Below are 20,126 nucleotides of genomic sequence, written 5' to 3' on the forward strand. Positions count from 1 at the left end.
TTACATTTATAGGAATAGACAAATCCACTCCCCAATCCAAGGGATTTCTGGGTCATCTACACCCCCAGTTCTTCCTCTAGCAGCAACTGCCAGGGTGATCGCAAAAGACATCTCTAGGGGCTGCTGAGTACTGCAGGTTCACGCCCGTAATCCTAGTTACTCGAGAGACAGAGATCTGAGGATCATGGTTCAAAGCCAGCTCGGGTAGAAAGGTCTGTGAAGACTACCTCCAATGAATTGCCAGAAAGGCAGACGTGGAACTGTGGCTTAAGTGGAAGAGGTGCCAGCCTTGAGTGAAAAAAGCTAAGGAAGAAGTTGAGGATCTGAGTTCAAGCCCCAGTACCAACATGCACGCACGCACACACGCATACACATTTCTCACGTTCTAGGAACCCAAATTAAGCATGTTTGCTTTTTGTAAAAAAAAAAAAAAATAAGGATGTTGTAGCTATCCCCAGAGAGCCTACTTAATGATCCACACAATAAAAACGTTCCAAAGAAAATCTCCACTTTAAGGAGAGCCACAGGATTCAGTCTGGGCTTGCACCTGTCTGGCTGAGTCCCCTGTGTGTGCCTTGCTCCCCAGGAGGGGCTGGAGGCACCCCTTGCCCAAGTGGAATCTTCCCATCTTTTGGCTTTTAGAGCAATCTCTCCCAGAGCTTCTCAAAACACCCTAGCCTGACCTGGTGAGCTCAAACCTTCCCATCCCAGGAACCCCGAGAGGACTTTATGGTCTCCTCCCTCCCCTTGTGTTGACTCTTCTACTCTAGTAATCACCTGCTCTTGTCCCAAGCTAAACAAAATTCTGGCTCAGACAGTTTCGGTTTGTGCTGAGTAATGTTCTGAGGCAGATCAGGGCTGCTGGGTGGTGGATGGATGATGGGAAGGGAATCCAGATACTCACTCAAGCAAAACCTCCTGGGGCAAGTTATGTTGCCTTACCACTGTGAAGAACTAGACCCTAGGGTCTTTCGTAGTCAACCTCTGCAAGGCTGGATTTGAGCACAGCCAGGATCTACCCATTGTTCCTGAGCAACAGACTCTCGTCCACCTTCACGCCACGTGGAGATGTTGGCAAGTTCTACATACATAGGACTTACTGGGATGGAGGCACACACAGCCCACCAGGCCAACCTACACATCCCTACCTACCTCTTTTGCAGCAGTCTCCTCCCGCCAGTCTTGGCCAGAGATTGCTCCTCTGACAGGGTGGGTCTCAAGACCTGGATCTGCTCATTGAGATGCTCCTTCCTGTGATCTCCTGGCCATGCCTCCTCCTCCTCTTTTTCTCCATTTTCCAGCTCTTTGCTTCTGCTGCACCTCTAACTATTAAGTAAATTATAATTTTATGTCTAAACAGCAGAAGCAGCTGAGAGCAGCTGGAGACTAGAAACAAAGGAAGGCCTGGGAAAACTGGCTTCTCACTTTCACGGGTAGGGTCGAGGTCAAGGTCAAAGCTAGTAAGTAGGAGCTGGTGTCTGCTGTCTGGTTCTCTCCCAAGGGCTATGTTGAGCATGATCCTATTGAAAGGTAAATGTCTGAGAGCAAACGTCTCTTTGTTTTCATTCACAGTGAGACATTTTAGCATCAAATCCTTCCCTGAATAATATGGTTTGGGGAAGTGTTTGTGTATCAATCACATGATTCCACAGACTATTTTTAATATGAGATGAGTTCTCATATAAAATCATCTCCCCTCTTCTCATCTCTCACCCAACAAACACTCAGGCAGCAAACTTAAAAAGTCATATGTCCATTTAAAGGAGAATTCTTCAAATATGTATTTATTTAATATCACTAAAACAGAATCTGGAGAGGGAGAGTTAACTGTAACTTGAGGGCAGGAATGGGAAGGAGAAAATGGGGGAGAATGAAGGAAGGTCTGATACTGACCAGAAGCATTATATTCATAAGCAATGACTTTTGGAATTATAACCCCTTTGTACAACTACTTAATAATTTTTTTAAGAAAGTTAGCTAAAGTGGCCATCAAGTTTTAGTACTTTCGGATATACTGTGGAGCTTGTGAGTGCTGAAATAGACTACAACTTTATTTCCAGTTTCATTAAGAATATAAAGGTGAGTCTACTGTTAATAAGAGGAACTTCCGGGGCTGGGGATATAGCCTAGTGGCAAGAGTGCCTGCCTCGGATACACGAGGCCCTAGGTTCGATTCCCCAGCACCACATATACAGAAAACGGCCAGAAGCGGCGCTGTGGCTCAAGTGGCAGAGTGCTAGCCTTGAGCGGGAAGAAGCCAGGGACAGTGCTCAGGCCCTGAGTCCAAGCCCCAGGACTGGCCAAAAAAAAAAAGAGGAACTTCCACAATGAAAACTTTCCTAACGGCTAGTTGGCGGACCCAGAGCAAAAGCTACACATTAATCGTGGTCTATCCAGAAGGTCCCACTAGATGCTACAAGTGGCTGGAGTGTAAGTGCAGCTCTCCCTTAGAGCTGAGGAAATAAATGGACTCCCATGAGGGTGGCCTGCTCTCTGCTGAGGAAAACTCGGGCAATCAGAGAAACATGGTCATGACTTGTTGGTGTCTGTGGGTCTGCCTAATTTATTCACCACAGTCAAGGCCAAGAACCAAAGAGAACCTTGAACCTGAGCCTTGCTGCGGACTGAGGTAGAGCTGGTGCTAGCCGGTCGTCATAAAGTGATTTGTTATGCGCTCTCTTATGAGAACGAATTGGCTTGCTATCTAATTAAGAATGAAAATAAATATTTCTTGTGAATAGTCCAGAATTATTTTCCCACATCATTTATTATTAGCTAAGTGGAAAGTTCCTTAGAGCGAGACTCTTTCTATCCTAATTACCCTGTACTGGTGATGTGCCTTGCATTTGGCCTGCTGGAGTGGAGGGGCCCACAAGCTGGGACTGGATCTCTTTATTCCATCTGCCCATCCCTGCCACACACAAGTCCCCACCGGTCTGAGGCCACCGTGTGACCCCCCACACGTAAGTGTGTGGCTCCGCAATCCGAAGTCATGTCTTGTACTTTGCTAGAGAAGAGATGGGACTAATTGGAGCCTAGGGATTTCCAAAATTAGAAAATGAGGAAGACAGAAAAAGGCAGAAGGAATACGTAAATAAGCTTGGGAAACAGAACTTTCCTGAAGGGAGACAAGGAGAGAGGCCTTTGGGCAGCCGGCCGCCCAACTGAGGGGCATGGTGTCCTGGGTGAGAGCTCACACATGCAGCACAACACAGGGCACCAGGGAGCACTCGTGAGATTGAGGGAGCCTCGGCCTAGGGGTCGCACAGGGCACTTGATGCAATAGATTTGAAGGACCCCAGGGTAAGGACTCGGGAAATGAGCTTTATCCAGGGAACTTCAGACTGCTCCGGACCACGTGTTTGCCAGCCTAAGTCAGTTCAAAGCAACAATGACCACACTGGCATGAGATCCACTTGCCTCCATTTAGTAGCATGAGCCCTGGACATGGAGTTGGAGGAGGGCGAAGGGCCAAGGGCGGGCAGGCACAACAGACCCTCCACCACGCCAGCCTGGTGTCTGACAGGCCAATCTCTGCCCCACATGCCTGCAAACTGCTTGCCTGCAGTCTCTGGCCGGGTGCCTACGTCTGGTATGGACTCATTGTAAATTGGCTAAATAAGAAGGAATGGGATTAGATAATCTCTGGGACCACTCAGGGGGCTCCAATGCTGGGATTTGGGGGAAACTTTCTTCTTTAGACCAAAGGAAAACCCCCTCCAGGTTATCAGTTTGGCACTGGCCACCTATGTGCCTAGCTGCAGAACCGGTTTCATGGTTTCCATTGTGAAAACATCTGGCACTGTGGCTGTTGAAGCTGAGCTTTCCAGAACCCGGCATTTGCTGGTAACTTAGCAGTCTGCCGAGTCCTTTACCACTATAACCAATAGAGGCAGTGGGCACACATCTGTGGAGTCGTGATGAACATCTCTCTTTTTATAGAATAAGACAACAATTAAGGCCTGCTCTTGGGGGCCCTGGCCCCTTTCAGTAGTAATCTGTTGCTTGGCCCCATTCAAGCTCTGACTTGGCACTACTGTGTGTCACAAAATTCATGAAGAAGAAACAGGGCCAAAAATGAAAGCTCTACACTTAACCTCTCCAACTCTCACCAGCTCTGTGGGAAGAGCAGAGTAGCACAGACTAACTTGGAGGGACCAGGTGGACTAGGCTGTGCGCCTCAGTGCCAGGGGGCTGGCTGGGGCTGGGCCGGCTGGCCTGACTCCAGCCTGGCTCTGGGTCCCAGGACACCAGGACGAGGGGTTTCTCAGTGTCCACTTGTGGAAGTGGGGATGAAGTAAAACTGCTCCAGTGATCACAGAAAATAGTACTTGTCACGGTGCTCTGTCAAGCACAAAAATCCTATTTCTACTTTAAAAATAAACAATGAATTAAGAATTAGGTTCTTGGGAAAAAATGCTGGATTCTGGAGTAAATAGAAATGTACTATATGGTACTATTATTTCCTGTTCCAAGAAAGCTATTAACCTGCCAACACCAATATTATATGGGTGTGTATCCAATTAACCACACCAAAAAAAAAAAAAAAAAAGCTGGAAGTGAAGGTGCAGCTTGAACAAAAAAGCCAAGAATGTGCTCAGTATTTAAGCTTCAGTACTAGTGCAATTGTGTGTTCACATACACACATACACGAAAAAAAAGTTTAAGGAAGGCAAACCATTAATATAAAACAACAGGTACTGTCCTAGTGCTTCAAACTGCTATCCTCAGATCTCAGCCTCCTGAGTAGGTAAGATTATAGGTGTGAACCCATAGCATCTGGTCTTTTTTTCTCTTGCTAGTCCTGGGGCTTGAACTCAGGGACTGTGGGTTGTCCCTGACCTTTTTTGCTCAAGGATATTACTTTACCACTTGAGCTATAACTCTACTCCTGGCTTTTTGGTGGTTAATTGGAGATTAGCGTCTCATGGACTTTTCTGCCCAGGCTAGCTTCAAACTGCGATCTTTAGATCTTGGCCTCCTGAGAAGCAAGGGGTTATAGGCATGAGCCACCCGTACCTGGCTGGCTTTGTCTTTTAAGTCAGACCAGTGCTGAAAGGCACAGCCAACCTGATAAAATATCTATGACATACCTGAAATAGTATTTTTCTCTTCTGAAGAAATAAATATATTTAATAATGCTTTTAGGCTCATGTTTATTTTGCACCAGTGATTGCCTAGAACTAAGTCAGAATCTGGACATAAACTTTGGCCACAGAAAAAAAAAGGGGGGTGGGGGGAGAAGGACCTTATAAAACCCAGAGGCACTGCTCATTCCCGTGAATGAGCTATGAGGGGGCGCCAGGATGTGCTGAACTCTGACACCACCTTCGGGGGCGGGGGGAGGGGCAGCCACGCAGCCAGCTCTGCACACTTCTCTTGTTTTCAGGCTCCAGGCCTCAACACTGATCCTATTAAGAGAATTCTTCATGTGCTGTAGACTAAGGAGTTTGGTTCCCAAGATAATGTGGTATCTGTGCTCATTTGCAGAGTGGGGAAGGGCAGCTCGATTCACATGACAGTCAGTATACTTTTACAATCTTCCAACTGAGAAAACATGAAAGGTCGAAAAGCCTTATTAGCCAAGAAATGTTTTTCAGTACATTCATCACAATCACTTCTACCTGCATTAGGAAAAAACAAACAAACACAATTTGTGTGTATATATTTAGCACAATTTGTGGATGGAGTATATTTAGATTCTCACACATTGATGATAAATACCCCACGCACTAGGGAAGTAATCCGGGACCAGAGGTGACAGTTCTAAATTCAAGGGCTTGAGTCAAGGACTTGCTCAGGGTCACATGCCGGGCTTGAGGCTGGAATCCAAGTCCTCTGGCTCTTAGGTAACTATTTTTTCCCCATTATATACAACAAGTTTGATGGCTTGGCTCTACAGGCATGAAGAGATGAGAAGATGACATCAGAAGAGGAGTTGGCACCTGGGCAAGAAATGGCAGAGATGACTTAATCCCTTGGAAGCCATCTCTTCATCTATAAAACAAGGATACTACCCACCTGTATGTAAGAGTCCTAAAGAACGGAGATGATGGATGGGAAGTTTCTGGCACATAATAGGCATTTAATAAGTGAACTCAACAAATACAGTTGCCAGGAGCTTCTTAGCTTTGGAGGAAAGGGAATGTGACAGGTAGGCAGGATACCGGCGTTCATCTCCACGTGTCCATACATTTTCCTGGATCCACACTGACAATCCTGGGAGCCAGGAGGAGACTGCTTGGCGGGACGCTGAGACACTGCATGATAGCCTCGTCTTGGAAGCTGCTTTTCTGACATTCGATTTTCTCATCTATTAAATAGCAACAATAATGGCTGCCTTGAGGAATAAACTGAACGCATCCGTATCGTTAACCTCTCCTCTTGTCCGTTAACTATCTTTTCAGATAAATGAGGACACTTTAAGTAGTGGTAAATGCCAGTCACCTGGAAAGCTCCTCCACATGGAATTTCTTCATTCTCTACTAGGGTGTGATTCACGTAACACATGTAAATTCACTGGCCAGAACCCAGTATGCTGTAGTCAATTAATAAATGATTGTTCCAAATTCAATATGTAAAAGAGTGATAATCCAATTCCAAAAACAAGCCGCACTGCTATAAGCACAAAAAGTAGAGTGTTGCACTGAAGAAATCTTATGCTGAGGAAACCTCTATAATTGAGAAAGAAAAATACTTTCTTTCCTAATCAATAAACAATCTGAAATCGTTGGGTACGAGTAGGCCATGTGACTCAGTACTCGCAGCTTCTCGCATTTCTCATTTTACCTGGCTGAAATAGGCACATCTGGAGTTAGCAAAAATTCCTTTGATCTTCCTGGCTCATTAAAGAGACGTGTGAAGTTCGGTCTTCCCGCACAGCTCTCACACTCCACCGTGCCAGAGACATGTGCGTCCTCAATGCCCCCTAACACACCAGACGTGTAGGGTGAGGCTCTGTCACCTAGTCCTGTGACAGAGTTACAAGGGAAGCTTGGGCTCCCAACGACACGGCATATAGCTCAGAGCCGCCACAGGTGTCTGCTCCTGGCAGCATCAAAGGCACAGGTGCTTCCAGGCTGGGTAGGGGGATGGGGTGGGGGTAGGGGGAGGGGGGGAAAGGGTGTTCCTGTTCCACTTCAGAGCCACCTCTGCTCCTGGAACCAACAGCTACATGTTGATGTAACTTGGCTCTCAAAGTGTCCTCACCCCACGGCCAGGTTTAGTAATCTGGATAAGCCTACCGTGACCTGGTGGCCCCATCATTCTTGTGGTGTCCTATAATAACGGAGCCAGACACTAGGGAATCACAGATGGAAGAGGGAGGGTCTGGTTTGGTGGAAACATGCCATGTAAGTAGAGGGCACAGTGTGTGGCGGGGGGAGGGGGCAAAGCTCAGCATGTGAACCCCAGCAAGGGAGTGACTGGAACCAATTATGGGTGAGGCAGGCAGCTGCCAAAGCCTTAGGAGTCACACCCAGACGTTAAGAGGGACTGTCATACAGAAATGTCCTGTCGAGCTGTGGAGACCATGGCACGGCACATATGTGCCTCGGCTTGTGGTAGAAATGTAAACTCCCATTTTCTATGGCCCGCTCATGTCCATCCATCAACATTGCCCCTCACTGCCAGCTACTCCGAGTCCTTGCTGCCTATGGCCAGGCTCGCCATTTTGTCAAGAAAACAAAATGCCCAACTACAGTTCAGCGTACACACTTCACTTACAAACACCATCTCCATGAAAACCTAATGAAAAAGTAATAAAAGTGAAATATACTTTATTAATATTCATACTATCTCCTACTGCCAACAGCCACATGTGTTCTATCATTAGACCAGGAGGCTGCTTGCAGCCTGGTGTGCAGGGAGCCGTGGCCTTCGCCATCAAAGTGACCATCACAGTGGGCAGCTCAGATGGAGGGCAAGGCCTAAATAGAACCACACCACCATTAGGTGGCTCGGAGCCACCTTTCATCACCAACTAGCTGGGCAGCTTCAGGGGCTTCTCCTCCATCTCCTGGGGCCACCACAATTAAGAAGTAGGCTGAGAATGCCAACCCAATTATCTGACATCTGTACTGCTGGGGAGAGCTTCCGGAGTCACCATATAGAAATGGATATGTTTAAGCTCAAGGACATAAAGTGTCTCAAGAGACTGGAGGGAAACCAAAGAATCAAAACAAATCAGAGCTATTGTATGGACTGACTTACAGATAAAAAGTGTATTCAAACCAAAGCAAACTTCCACAAGAAAGAATATACACTCGGGAGAAAAACACAGGAACAGGAGATTTATAGCCACAAAATTCACCCTGCAAAAGACGGTCTAGGCAAATTACCCACAATTATGGGAGAGGCGTGACTGGAGACTAAAATGTGTACATTGACAGAGTTAAATGAAATTTTGTCGCATGGAATACCACCCAACTTTGACTACAGTGATTTCTGTCTAATTTTCTTCGCTGGATTCTCTTTGAAGGAAGACCTCAATTCTGATGTAGCGTGGTACCCGGTCTAGCTTAATCACAAGTGTCCAAGAAATGTTTCTTGGATATTGGGAGAAAAAAGTACTAACATGTCAGGAATTGGGGAAGAGCAACACCTGTCCTGAATGTGGAATCTGCTGTAGCACATCAGGTCTGTGGCCCCGGAGGCTGCTACAGCCATGGGGAATAAATAGCGAACTTCAGGTGACTTCTTGTTGATAGTGGGGGGGAAAGCCAGTGTGTAAATGTGCAAAGGCTGACTGTCCTACTTCTTCCTCATACAAACGCCCAAGATAGTGAAATAGTTATCCATGTGACCATATAGGAGTAGGGAGAGGAAAAGAACACTTTTCTGATATGAAAGGTAGCTGGTGCAAAACAAAGAGAATCCAGTGCATGACCTCTGAACTCCAGCACAAAGAAAGGACCAGGAACGGAAGGAGAGTGGAAATGACAAGGGGAAGACTCTACAGGGACGGAGGGGAGTGTGCACATCCTTGTAGTCCACATATTCTCCCCTTGGAGAAGCAGGCATCTCCGTGCACTTATGGAGGCCAGGCACTTAATGCATGGGTTTGTTTTTGCCAGTCCTGGGGCATGGACTCAGGGCCTGAGCACTGTCCCTGGCTTCCTTTTGCTCAAGGCTAGCACTCTATCACTTGAGCCACAGCACCACTTCTGGCCTTTTCTATATATGTGGTGCTGAGGAATTGAACCCAGGGCCTCCTGTATGCGAGGCAAGTAATCTGCCGCTAGGCCATATTACCAGCCCCATGCATGGGTTTCTTTTAATCCTCACACTTTTATAAGACTGTTATTATGTCTAGTGTAGGGATGAGAAGGCTGAGGTACAGGAGGGTTGTTAGCTGCAGAACTGAATTTTATTTTAGGCTTGCCAACTCCCCAAACAACTAGACATATACTTTAGGGATCCTAAAATATCATAAACAGAATCCTTTTTCCCTCCTGGGATCAGCTGTCCTAAAGCACAGTGCATGACACGGGAGTCAGCTGGCCTGGCTCTGGGATCACCCGCCTGACCCAACGCCTGCACCCACTCTTCACATGACATCTGTTTCTTGGGTAGCACCAGCCTCTGCCTTTGCACTCTGGGGTGACCAGGAACAGGAAGACAGCCAAGGTAGCGCTGTGTCTTTGCTCCTCAAGTCAAGGAGAAGCCAAAATGTAAACTGCCTTGCCTGAGCCCAGCACCAGAAAGATGATAAATTGTCTCAAAAACCTGCTTTTGTGAGAACTTTCATGCAGCTACTCGAGAGGCTGAGATCTGAGGATCATAGTTCAAAGTCAGCCCAGGCAGGAAAAGTCCACGAGACTCTATCTCCAATAAACTACCAAAAAAGCTGGATGTGGAGCTGTGGCTCAAGTGGTAGAGCACTAGAAATGAGTAAAAATGCTCAGGGACACGGCTCAGGCCAAGTTCAAGCCCCACGCACGCACACACACACACACACACACACAATTTATTGAAATGAAGTTAGCCTTTTTGAGTGGGAACAATTCAGTGATTGTAGGACATTCCCAGTGTCATGTAAACCACCACCTCTAGTTCCAAAACACTTTGATCACTTACAAGCACCCCCCCCCCCAACGTGGAGCAGTTATCTTCTCCTTCCCCTCCTCCTCACCCTGGCAAACCACGTGTGTGTGTGTGTGTGTGTCCAATTTCACCTACTCTGGATATGCCACATACAGAGCAGGCTGTAGAGCGTGACCTTCTGTGTCTGGCTGTCCTCTAACATGCAGTTCTGGATACATATCCATGTGGTGGCATATGTCAGTACATCATTCCTGCTTGGAGACAAATAATATTCTGTTGCTTAGATTTCTCATAATTTGTTTACAAGCCACCCAGGGGTGGACTCTGAGGCCTATCCACCTCTAGGCTGCTCTGAGCAGAGTTGCTGTAAACACGAACACACACGTGCGCATGCACTTTGCATCTGAGCGTTCTAGTCCTTTGAGACACGCACCTAGGACTGGGACTGGGGGAATCACATGATAACTCTATGTTTAACTTTTTGAGGAACTGCCAAGCTGTTCTCCACAGCAGCTGTGTCATTTTATATTCCCACCAGCGATGGATGTGGGATCCTGAAATAAGTTATTTTAAACATAATTTGTGAAAAAAAAAAAAAAACAGAAATGACTTTCATTGATGCTGACCTTTGTAGTCCCTGAAAGGCTTAGGGTATCTGAGCACTTTCCTTTAATGGAGCTTATGAAATCACTGTTCTCTGACAGACAACAGTTCATCTCAACAGAATAGACACTCAGGTTGCTAAAATCCATGTAGGTGCCCACGACTAACAAGACGCCACCAGCAAATTCTAGCACATGCAAAGAGGCCTCTAAACAAGATTCAAACACAACAAGAATTTCTAGAAGAGACGAGGGAGATATGCAGAGGGCAGAGTGGCTGAAGGAAGATAGAGATCTGAGTAAGATCTAGAAGGGTGGGTATCATAAATTAAAAACACAGGAACCAAGGGGAGCTCTGGAGAGAGACCCATGGACTGCCTTCTACAGGGGGGTGGATCATACCTGAGGCATGGACACCATGAGCCCAGAGAGGGAGGCAATGAGGAGTGGGACCTGCCACGCCCACCCCCCCCCATCAGAGCACAGCAGTTCCTTGTTTCCCCAGGGCTGCAGGGAGCAAGTCTCCTCCATAACAGCTCCCTCCTACCTGCCAAGAAAGGTAATGTTGTCAGGTCTTTTCAGAAATGTTCAATTTCAGTGGCAAAACAAACCCTGCAATTCTCATGCTGTGCAAGCAAAATTGAAAGTATTAAGCGCGGTGCATCTTGCTTGCTAGATGGAATGGGGTGACATGAATATGTACACAGTGCTTCCCCACTTCCTCTGGGGACCACAGCCACATTTGGGCCACACATGAGTCTCCTTCTTGCATCCTCTAAACCAGCAATAAGCGAACACCACTCAAGAGTGTGTTGGCAAGGGCACCTTGGCCTCACCTGCTATTGGAGAGCAGGAAGGGCCTAGGGCCACTGGCTGCAGAGGGTGCGCCAGGCACTGGGCAACCTTCCCACTTCAGTACCCGACATCACTGTTCAGGGAGCAATCTTAGCCGATGGCTGCCATCTGCCTGTGAGGGCCGCCACCTCATCCACCCTGTCTGCGCTCTGAGAAGGAGGCTCTAGGGCAAGGCTGCCAGTCCGTGCACACGGGGATGTCAGGCAGGCATGCTGAAAACACACACAGGCTCACTATGGCTGCACACCCTGCCCGCCTCAGTCTCCCAACACTGACTTGTGAAATCAGCTGTGTGTGTGTGTGTGTGTGTGTGTGTGTGTACATGTGTGCATGAACATGCCCTGCTCTGTCCAGGAGAGTCAAATGCAACATTGTGGCTGCAGACAGAACTGAGCAATAATGCTCACATTCATACAATGTCTGTGCAGACGAAGCACGTGCCACCCAACGTGACAGGAAAACAAATACTGCGTGGCATTCTTTAGAGGACAGGCCGCTGGGGGGTGGGGGAGAGAAGGGCAAGGACACGGCTACTTAAATGCATCCCTGGGGCTGGGACTACAGGCTTGTCTCCAGAGATTCAGAGCTGTCCTGTTCCTGCTTGGCACCCTGTGGCTAGGGACCCTTGCCACTGCTGCTTCCTGTAGCAGGCGGAAATCGTCTGTAGAGATGGTCACGAAGCCTGATTCCTGGAAACACTAGGACAATTTGAGTCACTACCATCATTGGAGGCCCGGTCGACACAATGATGCTAAGTTCAGAGAGCTGCTGTGTACCAGACTTGGTGGCTAGCTGCTTCCTGTGGGGATATGTACACTGATTCCCCGAAGCCTGCATCATAGCGGTGACTTTCCCACCCAGGCCAGACTCGTTCTCTTCACTTCACTTCTCTCCCGAGACTCTCAACGGAAGTTTCCCTCTGGTCAGACAGGAGAGTGAAACGGCTAGCTCAGGGCTTGGGCTCGTTTGAGGTGGGCCTGCCTGGTGACAAAGCTCTTCTTCCTAAGTGCGGCATGGTGGAGGAGATGCCACACACCCCTTACTACTCCAGCCAGGTTTCTTAATGTCCCCCATGAGCGGAGCTCTGCCCATAGGAGGTGTACAAAACCACTTGCCGAGTAAGGCTTCTAAAGCAAAGCAATGAGGTAGAGGTGCAAAGGCCGTGACACGAACTGGAAACTAGAGAGGTTGACACAGATAAAAACTGCTCCATTTCTCAGTGAAAAATCTACCTCCGATCTTACTGCTTCTGTCAGTGCCAACAACCACCAAATTTGGATCTGTACGACCCCAAGTGAGAGGCACGTGGGACGGTTCTTGCAGGGCTTTCCTTGAGAGTAAGGCACTAACCAGCAATGTTCTGGGCAAGCTGCTATTTCTCCTTCCAGTGTTTCTCAGCATCCAAGCCTGACTGGAGCATCTCCCCTGATGTGTCCACTTCCAGACCGCTTGGGGAGCACCAGAAACCAGTGAACCAGTGAGCTGTGGAGATGCTGGGTTAGAGATGTGGGGACATGGATCCTAAATCACAAGCTGGCTTCTGTCGCAACTCCATTTCCTAGACTAAGGCAATGTATAGCAAGCCACTTACAAGCGCTGTGTGTGGGTACAGTCAGCCTTGGTCCCCTCAGGGGGCCTGCGTGTGTCTTCTGTGGAGGTCCACGTGGTATGGTAGGCTGGGGTGGAGGACAGGATCCTTCCGGCTAGAGCGTGGTTGGTGCACGGAGGCACACAGGAAGGTGGGGACAGGCTGCCTAGGACCTGGAATCCGGATTGGAGCTCTGGAGGCGAGAAGTGGAGTGGAAGCCGAGGGACCAGCAGAGAAATCAGGAGCAAGGTCCAGGCGAGGCTCCCAGAAAGAAGGAAAGCGGGAGCAGGAAGGGATGACCCCATCCCTGCCCGGGAAACAAACACCGTGAGGTGGCAGGAGTGGGACAGCAAACCTGGCGACGTGGACAAGATCTCTGCTCAGCAAACACACAGAGACTGGAGTCTTAACCTGGCTGCTCAGTGTTACATGCTGCTCATCTCCTCCCACGGAAACGGAGGCCAGGAAGGAATCCAGCTCCACGCTCACAGGCAGCCTCAGGCCCCAGTCCAGCCCTGAACCTGGACAAGGCCACCCTAGACCCATGCCACGCAGCAGGCACACTTCCTGGGAAGCAAAAGCTCTTCTTCCCTACACAACTCTTTACGAGTTCCCCTTTAGAGGAAGGGGGCGAATGTGCTTGGACTGGACACATGTCTGTGGTTTGGGGAATACTACTATAAGGACAACTATCAAGTACTGGGTATATGACAAGAGCCCAGGCACAAGGAGGCTGGGCGGACAGTCCTACTAGTCCTTGACCTCCTTTCCACACTTCCTAAGTCTTGGCATTTCAGAGAAGTTTGTCACTTCTCTGTCTCTAACTCTAAGAGGACAGGCCCATGACCGTGACACAGAGCAACACATTAAATCACGAAGCTGCCCACCGATCGGTGCTTCCATCACCACAGCTGTTTATTCCAGACTTGTTTTGGTAGGTGCCCCCACCCGGCCATTTCCAGACATGACTGTCCCCTTCCCTCCTGGCCCTCCTGTGACAGGAAGAACAAGACATCATTTATCCAAACACAGCAGGACAAAACAAAAACAGGAAGAGAAACTAGGCACAATAGGCTTTCAGTTTAAAGTTACCAAGTTTGCTTAGAGGTCTGTGGGGGAAAATGCTTTAAAAAGGACCATTTTAAGATCATTTAAAAATCCAGTGCTTCCTTGTTGGGGCTTAGCCCACATACAGTCTAGTTACAGCTACCCCCCACTTGGAGTGTGGATGGTTGCAGCCCCCGGGGGCTGTGAACATCATCTGACTTTGATGCCAGGTCTATTTATGCTCTGGGGGTTCACACTTGGTGCCTTTTCCTTTGCCAATACATGCTCCAATTTACAAGAGGAAGAGGGCTCGAAACCCTTCACTGGAGGTCAGAGGCTGAAAACAAGTCGTACCAGCTGGCTCTCGTGTTCTGCCCATCGGACTTTCGTTTTCCTTGCCAACATCTACTCGAGGAAGGCCTGGGGAAGCTTTCTCTCCAGGTACAAGATTGAGGGTCAAGACAGACCTCAGGTAAGGGATGCATGACCAGCCCACCTGCTGGGGCAACAGACCGACATGCAACACACCTGCATGCCAACACACACATACTCACCACAAACAGCCATGTCCCCAACATGCCAACACATATGCACCCTCCATCCCATGTGCTGGCTTTAAGGAAGTCTTTGGACAGAGGAGCATTCTGGTATTGGCTTTCTGACACCCAAGATGTCACTGTGGTGGACTGGGGGAGGGGGAGGAGGTATCAGCTGAAATCAAATGCAGTGTAGTGTCCCCAGGCTTCCCTGTTCAACTTCCTGTCACTCTCTAGTCTCTGCACCTAGTCACAGACCTCAGGGTATCTGGAGTCACTTTGGGGCCAGCAGCAGTAGTAGCACGACCACCATATGTAGTGCTGTCAAGCCAGGAGTGGTGCACCTGCCATCCACTGCCACCCCCCTCTGTTGGGGACAGCTGTGCCTTTAAGAGGGACAGCTGGCTTTAGCCCGTCCCCTCCCCTTCCGCCTTTAACAGGAAGAGAAGCCCCCGCCCCTGGGGGTTGAGCACGTGTCTGATGGCCGGGGACCCCAGAACCCAGTCCTTGGGGGGGGGGCTGGGTCTCCGCCCACAAAGGAAGTCCCCTGACATCACTTGATGGACAGCCCTTGTGGCCAACCTGTAGTCTCTCTCCTGTGCCCGCCTTTGGGGGTATAGCTGTTGGCTCCTCATTTGAATAAATCAGAACACCCCAGAGGCTTTCTCCGAGACCACCACGAGCTTTCCTTGGGCTGGCGGGCATGGGGTCTCGCAACCACATGAGAACCGAGGCTGCATTGGGACCCCGCTTCTGCGATTAATCCCAATGGCCAGGGGACGTGAGAGAGCGAGTATGGATCCCACACGGAAGAAGCAGACAAGCCCAGGAACACCCCCCACTCCCACACAGATGGGGGGGCAGTAGAGCGAAGCCCGGCACCCCTCCCTCCCACATATTCCATAAGCTGCGTTGGACTTGGTGTCTTCCTGGCATGGAGGAGAACCGCACTGCTGTTGCGCACCCTCACTCGCCAGGTACCTCCCGAGAGTGACCTGCAGTGCCTGCCCTCCGTGCGTCCACCGGGAAGGAAGAGAAGCCATGTGAAAACTCCAAGCAATGTGGCAGCCGCAGGATGCAGGGCTGTAAATAGCATGTGGAAATGGCAGATCAAATACATGCGTGCCATGAAAAAGACAGGGGACCTGGGAAAGTCAGCGGCTGTCGTGACACAGCCGCTCTCTGAATGCCAGGCAGGGGGGAGGGGAAGAGGGAGTCACATGCATGCAGTTGTCTCATTCAGTCCTTACGACAAGCTCACGAACTGCTCTTAAGAGAAATGAGCAATGACCCCCGAGCGTCACTAGGCTTGAAACGCGTCGGAAGTCTCCCAAGTAGAACATGGCAGATCTGGAATCCAACCCAGATCTGTCTGCTCCATATAGTCATGGTGGTAAAAATAACGGCAAGGGTAATAACAGCAGTAGTATTACTGCCTGCCTACTAGGGAGCAGGCGTGCCAAGCAGCCTAGGATGAGCTTCATTCTCACCACGAAGGCCTTGTCCTGCCACTTCTCAGGGTGAAGACAAGGTCACAGAAGTACTGCAGATGTCCACAAAGCCTCAAAACCAGAAGAGCAAAGGGGAGGTTAGGGGCCCAAGGGGTACCATCTTTAATTTGCCATGGTGGTACACTCAGGTCTTGCTCGCTCAGCCCTGGCATGGTTATTCCAACTTTCCTCATGGCTAGAATGGATGTCAGGGAACTTGGTCTATTAGAAGGTGATCTGCTGTCTTCAGGTTTAAACTAAAAACCTCACATTTTTGGTAACACGTGTACGCCCAGGAGGCTGGTGCTTGTCCTCCATGATGCCCAGAGATACCAGACAGTATGGACAGTATGCTGGTGAACAGTAAAAGGACTTGAGGGATGACAAGAACCCAGAACCTGACAGCTCTGTATGTGACAGCAGATACCATTCATTCATTCATTCACTTGGCCAGTCATTCGCTCCTTCTACATCTGAACCTTGGGAAGTGGCAGCTATGATATATTAGATATGAATGGGGAAAACGTGGAAGCAGACAGACTGACCTCCACCTGTCTGTGTTTCTTCACACTTGGGCACATCCCTCCCTCCTCAGGCACCTCTGCATGAAATTCATCTTAGTGTAGACTCACCCACCCTGGTGGGAGCTAGCCAGCTAGCCATGCTTCAGATCCTTAGCACAACCAAAACAACGTGTAGAGCTCAACTCTGAATTCCTAGCCTACAGTGTTTAAGTGTGCTTATAAAACCACTTTCCCTTCATTCCCTTTCTACTCCCAAATGCCACATACATAATCGAATGGGAGAATAGAGACCTATGGCGCAAGTGCAGTGCTGTGGCTCACACCACGGTGTCCGTCACATTTGCCTACACAGTGCACTGGCCTTAGTGCTGTGCTTACCACTGGCTTGGATTTCTGACTCAGCTCCACCTTGAAATTGCTGAAGTCCACTTAGTCTTTGCATAAACTGCTCTCAAAAAGGTACAGGTGAGAGTCACCTTCGAAGGCAACACCCCACCAGAGGGAGCAGAGCCCTAGGCTCCTGTTTTTTTCTGTCCTCGGTTTGAGAACCCTTCCAGGCTCCTCGGCACAGGAATGGAGGCCTCATGGCTCCCAGTAGCACCTAGTAATGGCACTTCCCTATCCGCAACTCCCGTTCCCTGGATCTTCTCCCACATAGACTACCCGCACCTTGGCCTGACTCCATAGCTCCAACATCTTATCCTCTGTCCAGGTACAAGGGCTGGGCGGAGGAGAGGGCCTGAAGGCCTGATCCTCCACCTGGTAGTGGCCTCGGTACCCCCCCCCCCCCCGCAAGCTCCCACGTGACTGTGCAGCCACTGTGGGCAGAGAGGAGCAAAGAGGCGCCAGGCCTGCCTTGTACCTGTCAGCATGGTGGTGGCTGGGACTCTGACCAGGGAGAGGGCAGGTCAGCCGAGTGAACATGGACCATGATGAGGCAGTCAACTGCCACGGAGAGAACACCAAGACTTGACCCCAAACGCCAGGGGAAGCAGGCAGGATGTGCTATACAAGCTCGGCTCAATGAAAGGCGTCCAAGCCGGGGCAGATCAAGGAAGACCAGGACAGGGACACCTGAGTACAGCAGCACTGGCTGCCCGAGGAGAGCTCGTTCTATTGGTGGGTTGGGGGAAGACTCTGCTAAGCTGAAGGCACTCCTACTGGTGTTTTGAAAGCTCAGCACAAAATATAGCATTTGACAAATCTTTGGAATTTAAAAAACAACCACTTGTGCAATTCATGAATGAGGATTATAGCTCCCACCCGGGCTGTGGCGACAGGGAGAGGGGAGGAAGCACCTCTCAGGAAGTCCCGCCTATCACATGTGCCCTGTGGAGCATTTGCTTTCTCAGTCCCACCCAATTCCTTTGAATGCTCTCCTTTGAATCACCACTCGGCCAGGTCACGGGCAGAGAGCCCATGGGGCCTCTTCCATCATGCTCACCAACCACATTTGTGTTTTCACTGTTAGAGCCACTGGGGCTCAGGGGTTTGACCACAAGTCATCTAATGATGGTTCCTCATAACTGCCCAGAAGAAGAGCAATGGCTCAGGGCCAGTTTGGTGCCAGCAACCCCATTTTTGACTCTTGATGGGACCCACAGTAGGCTCCCTGTGAGATGAGGCTCTAGAGCCCAAGCCATGTAGAGTGAGGTCCCCAGAGGATGGTGATAATAATGACAAAGAAGGTGGGAGGAAACTGGAGGCGATGAGATGTGTGTCACAGAGATGGTGCTGGTTTCAGAAGTGTACCTGGGCCTCAACAATTGACAAGCTGTGGGTGTTGAGCAAAACAACTTTCTCTGTGTCAATCATACCCCTAGAGAGTGGTTTCAAGAAGAAAAGCACTGCAGAGGAGCTCATCCAGTGCCTGTTTCCACCTCGTTCCCCATGTGCCTGCTCTGTGGGCTGGTTTGGCAAGCCAGGACCTCCCCGCCCCTTTCTCTTCTTCCTTCCCCCCACCCCCCTCGCTCTTTTCTGGTGCCAATATTAGAATTTAAACTCAGAAGATGGGCATTGTCCCTTAGCTTTTTTGCTCAAAGCTAGCACTCTACCCCTTGAGCTTCGGCTCCACTTCCAGCTTTTTGGTGGCTAACTGGAGAAAGGAGTCTCGTGAACTTTCTTGATCTGGCTGGTTCTTTTTTTTTTTTTTTTTTTTTGGCCAGTCCTGGGCCTTGGACTCAGGGTCTGAGCACCGTCCCTGGCTTCTTCCCGCTCAAGGCTAGCACTCTGCCACCTGAGCCACAGCACCCCTTCTGGCCGTTTTCCATATATGTGGTGCTAGGGAATCGAACCAAGAGCTTCATGTGTAGGAGGCAAGCACTCTTTGCCACTAGGCCATGTTCCCAGCCCTCTGGCTGGTTCTGAACCACAATCCTCAAGAGCTTAGCCTCCTTAACAGCTGGATTACAGAAGTTAGCCTGATGAGGCTGCCCATGATCTCCATTTCCAACAAGGACTCTGGGTGATTCTGGGGTGAGAGCTTCCTTGGAACCCACTCTGGAAACAATGGGTCTGTACCCTGAGCTCAGGAGTAGTTCCGGCTCCCCCCTACCTTGGGTTGGAGATCAGTTGGCAACTCTGCAGAAAGTGGAAAACAGCCAAGTTTCCAGGGCATTGACACCACTTCGATACCAGAGTCCTCAGTCTCTAGGGCTTGGTAGACTAGCATGGTCTGAGATAATATGTGGTCCACCATGTCTTTCAAATTAATTTTGTGTGTGTGTGTGTGTGTGTGTGTGTGTGTGTGTGTGTGTGTGTGTGTGTAGGGCAATGCAGCATCTGGGCAGAGCTCTACTGAAATATACATAGCGCTTTCTATGTCAAATCTTCAGGTATTTCATACAAACTAATCATTGTCAGGTAATTACAAACAGATTAGTAATTACTGGAAAAAAAACCCAGAAGTTTCAAAGTATTTCACTATATACACAAAGGTCTCAGAGATAAGGGAAATTGGAGGCGAGCCTACCAGCCCAGATAACTATTTCTTCACTCAAGTGAGGCTGGGACTCCACAAGCTTTCACTTAAGTATAACTGGGCAAATGAGACCATCAGGGGGTTGGAGATTTTCTACTTGCTATCCTTCAATATGAATAAGTACCTACTTCTCTACTTCTGCAGTCTCTATTAGTCACAGACAAGTTAAAAAGCAAATACCTGCAAAGTGATTGCTTTCATAGCTCTTCTTTTCAAAGACATTGCTAGCCAGCCACTTACTTCTGTTTGTAGCTTTATAAAGCTATACTACTTATTTAAGTAGCTTATACTTCAGCCTGTAGCATGGTGTTTTGGGATATACCTTGTTCTCCACTGAGGAGAAATCAAAGAAGGCCTGGGTCAATATGCAGGACTGAAAACTGTTCCTTGGCCACAGTGGGAACCACCATGGGATTCTAATAATGATCTTAAGTGTCTCAGCTAAGTCTAGACAAGAATA

General features: G+C 49.1%; 1 protein-coding gene and 1 long non-coding RNA gene across 4 annotated transcripts in view; one reads left to right on the top strand and one right to left on the bottom strand.

The window, feature by feature from the left end:
* The window catches only part of Hipk2 (homeodomain interacting protein kinase 2), a 179,921-nt gene that overhangs the window by 93,129 nt on the left and 66,666 nt on the right, over positions 1-20,126 (bottom strand). The window lies entirely within an intron of this gene.
* LOC125347212 lies at positions 10,142-13,124 on the top strand. Its single transcript, XR_007210132.1, has 3 exons — positions 10,142-10,163; positions 10,957-10,964; positions 12,014-13,124. It is a non-coding gene; the product is annotated as an uncharacterized LOC125347212 (long non-coding RNA).

The sequence above is a fragment of the Perognathus longimembris genome, chromosome 2 (assembly GCF_023159225.1).
Source record: "Perognathus longimembris pacificus isolate PPM17 chromosome 2, ASM2315922v1, whole genome shotgun sequence".
Classification (NCBI taxonomy): domain Eukaryota; kingdom Metazoa; phylum Chordata; class Mammalia; order Rodentia; family Heteromyidae; genus Perognathus; species Perognathus longimembris.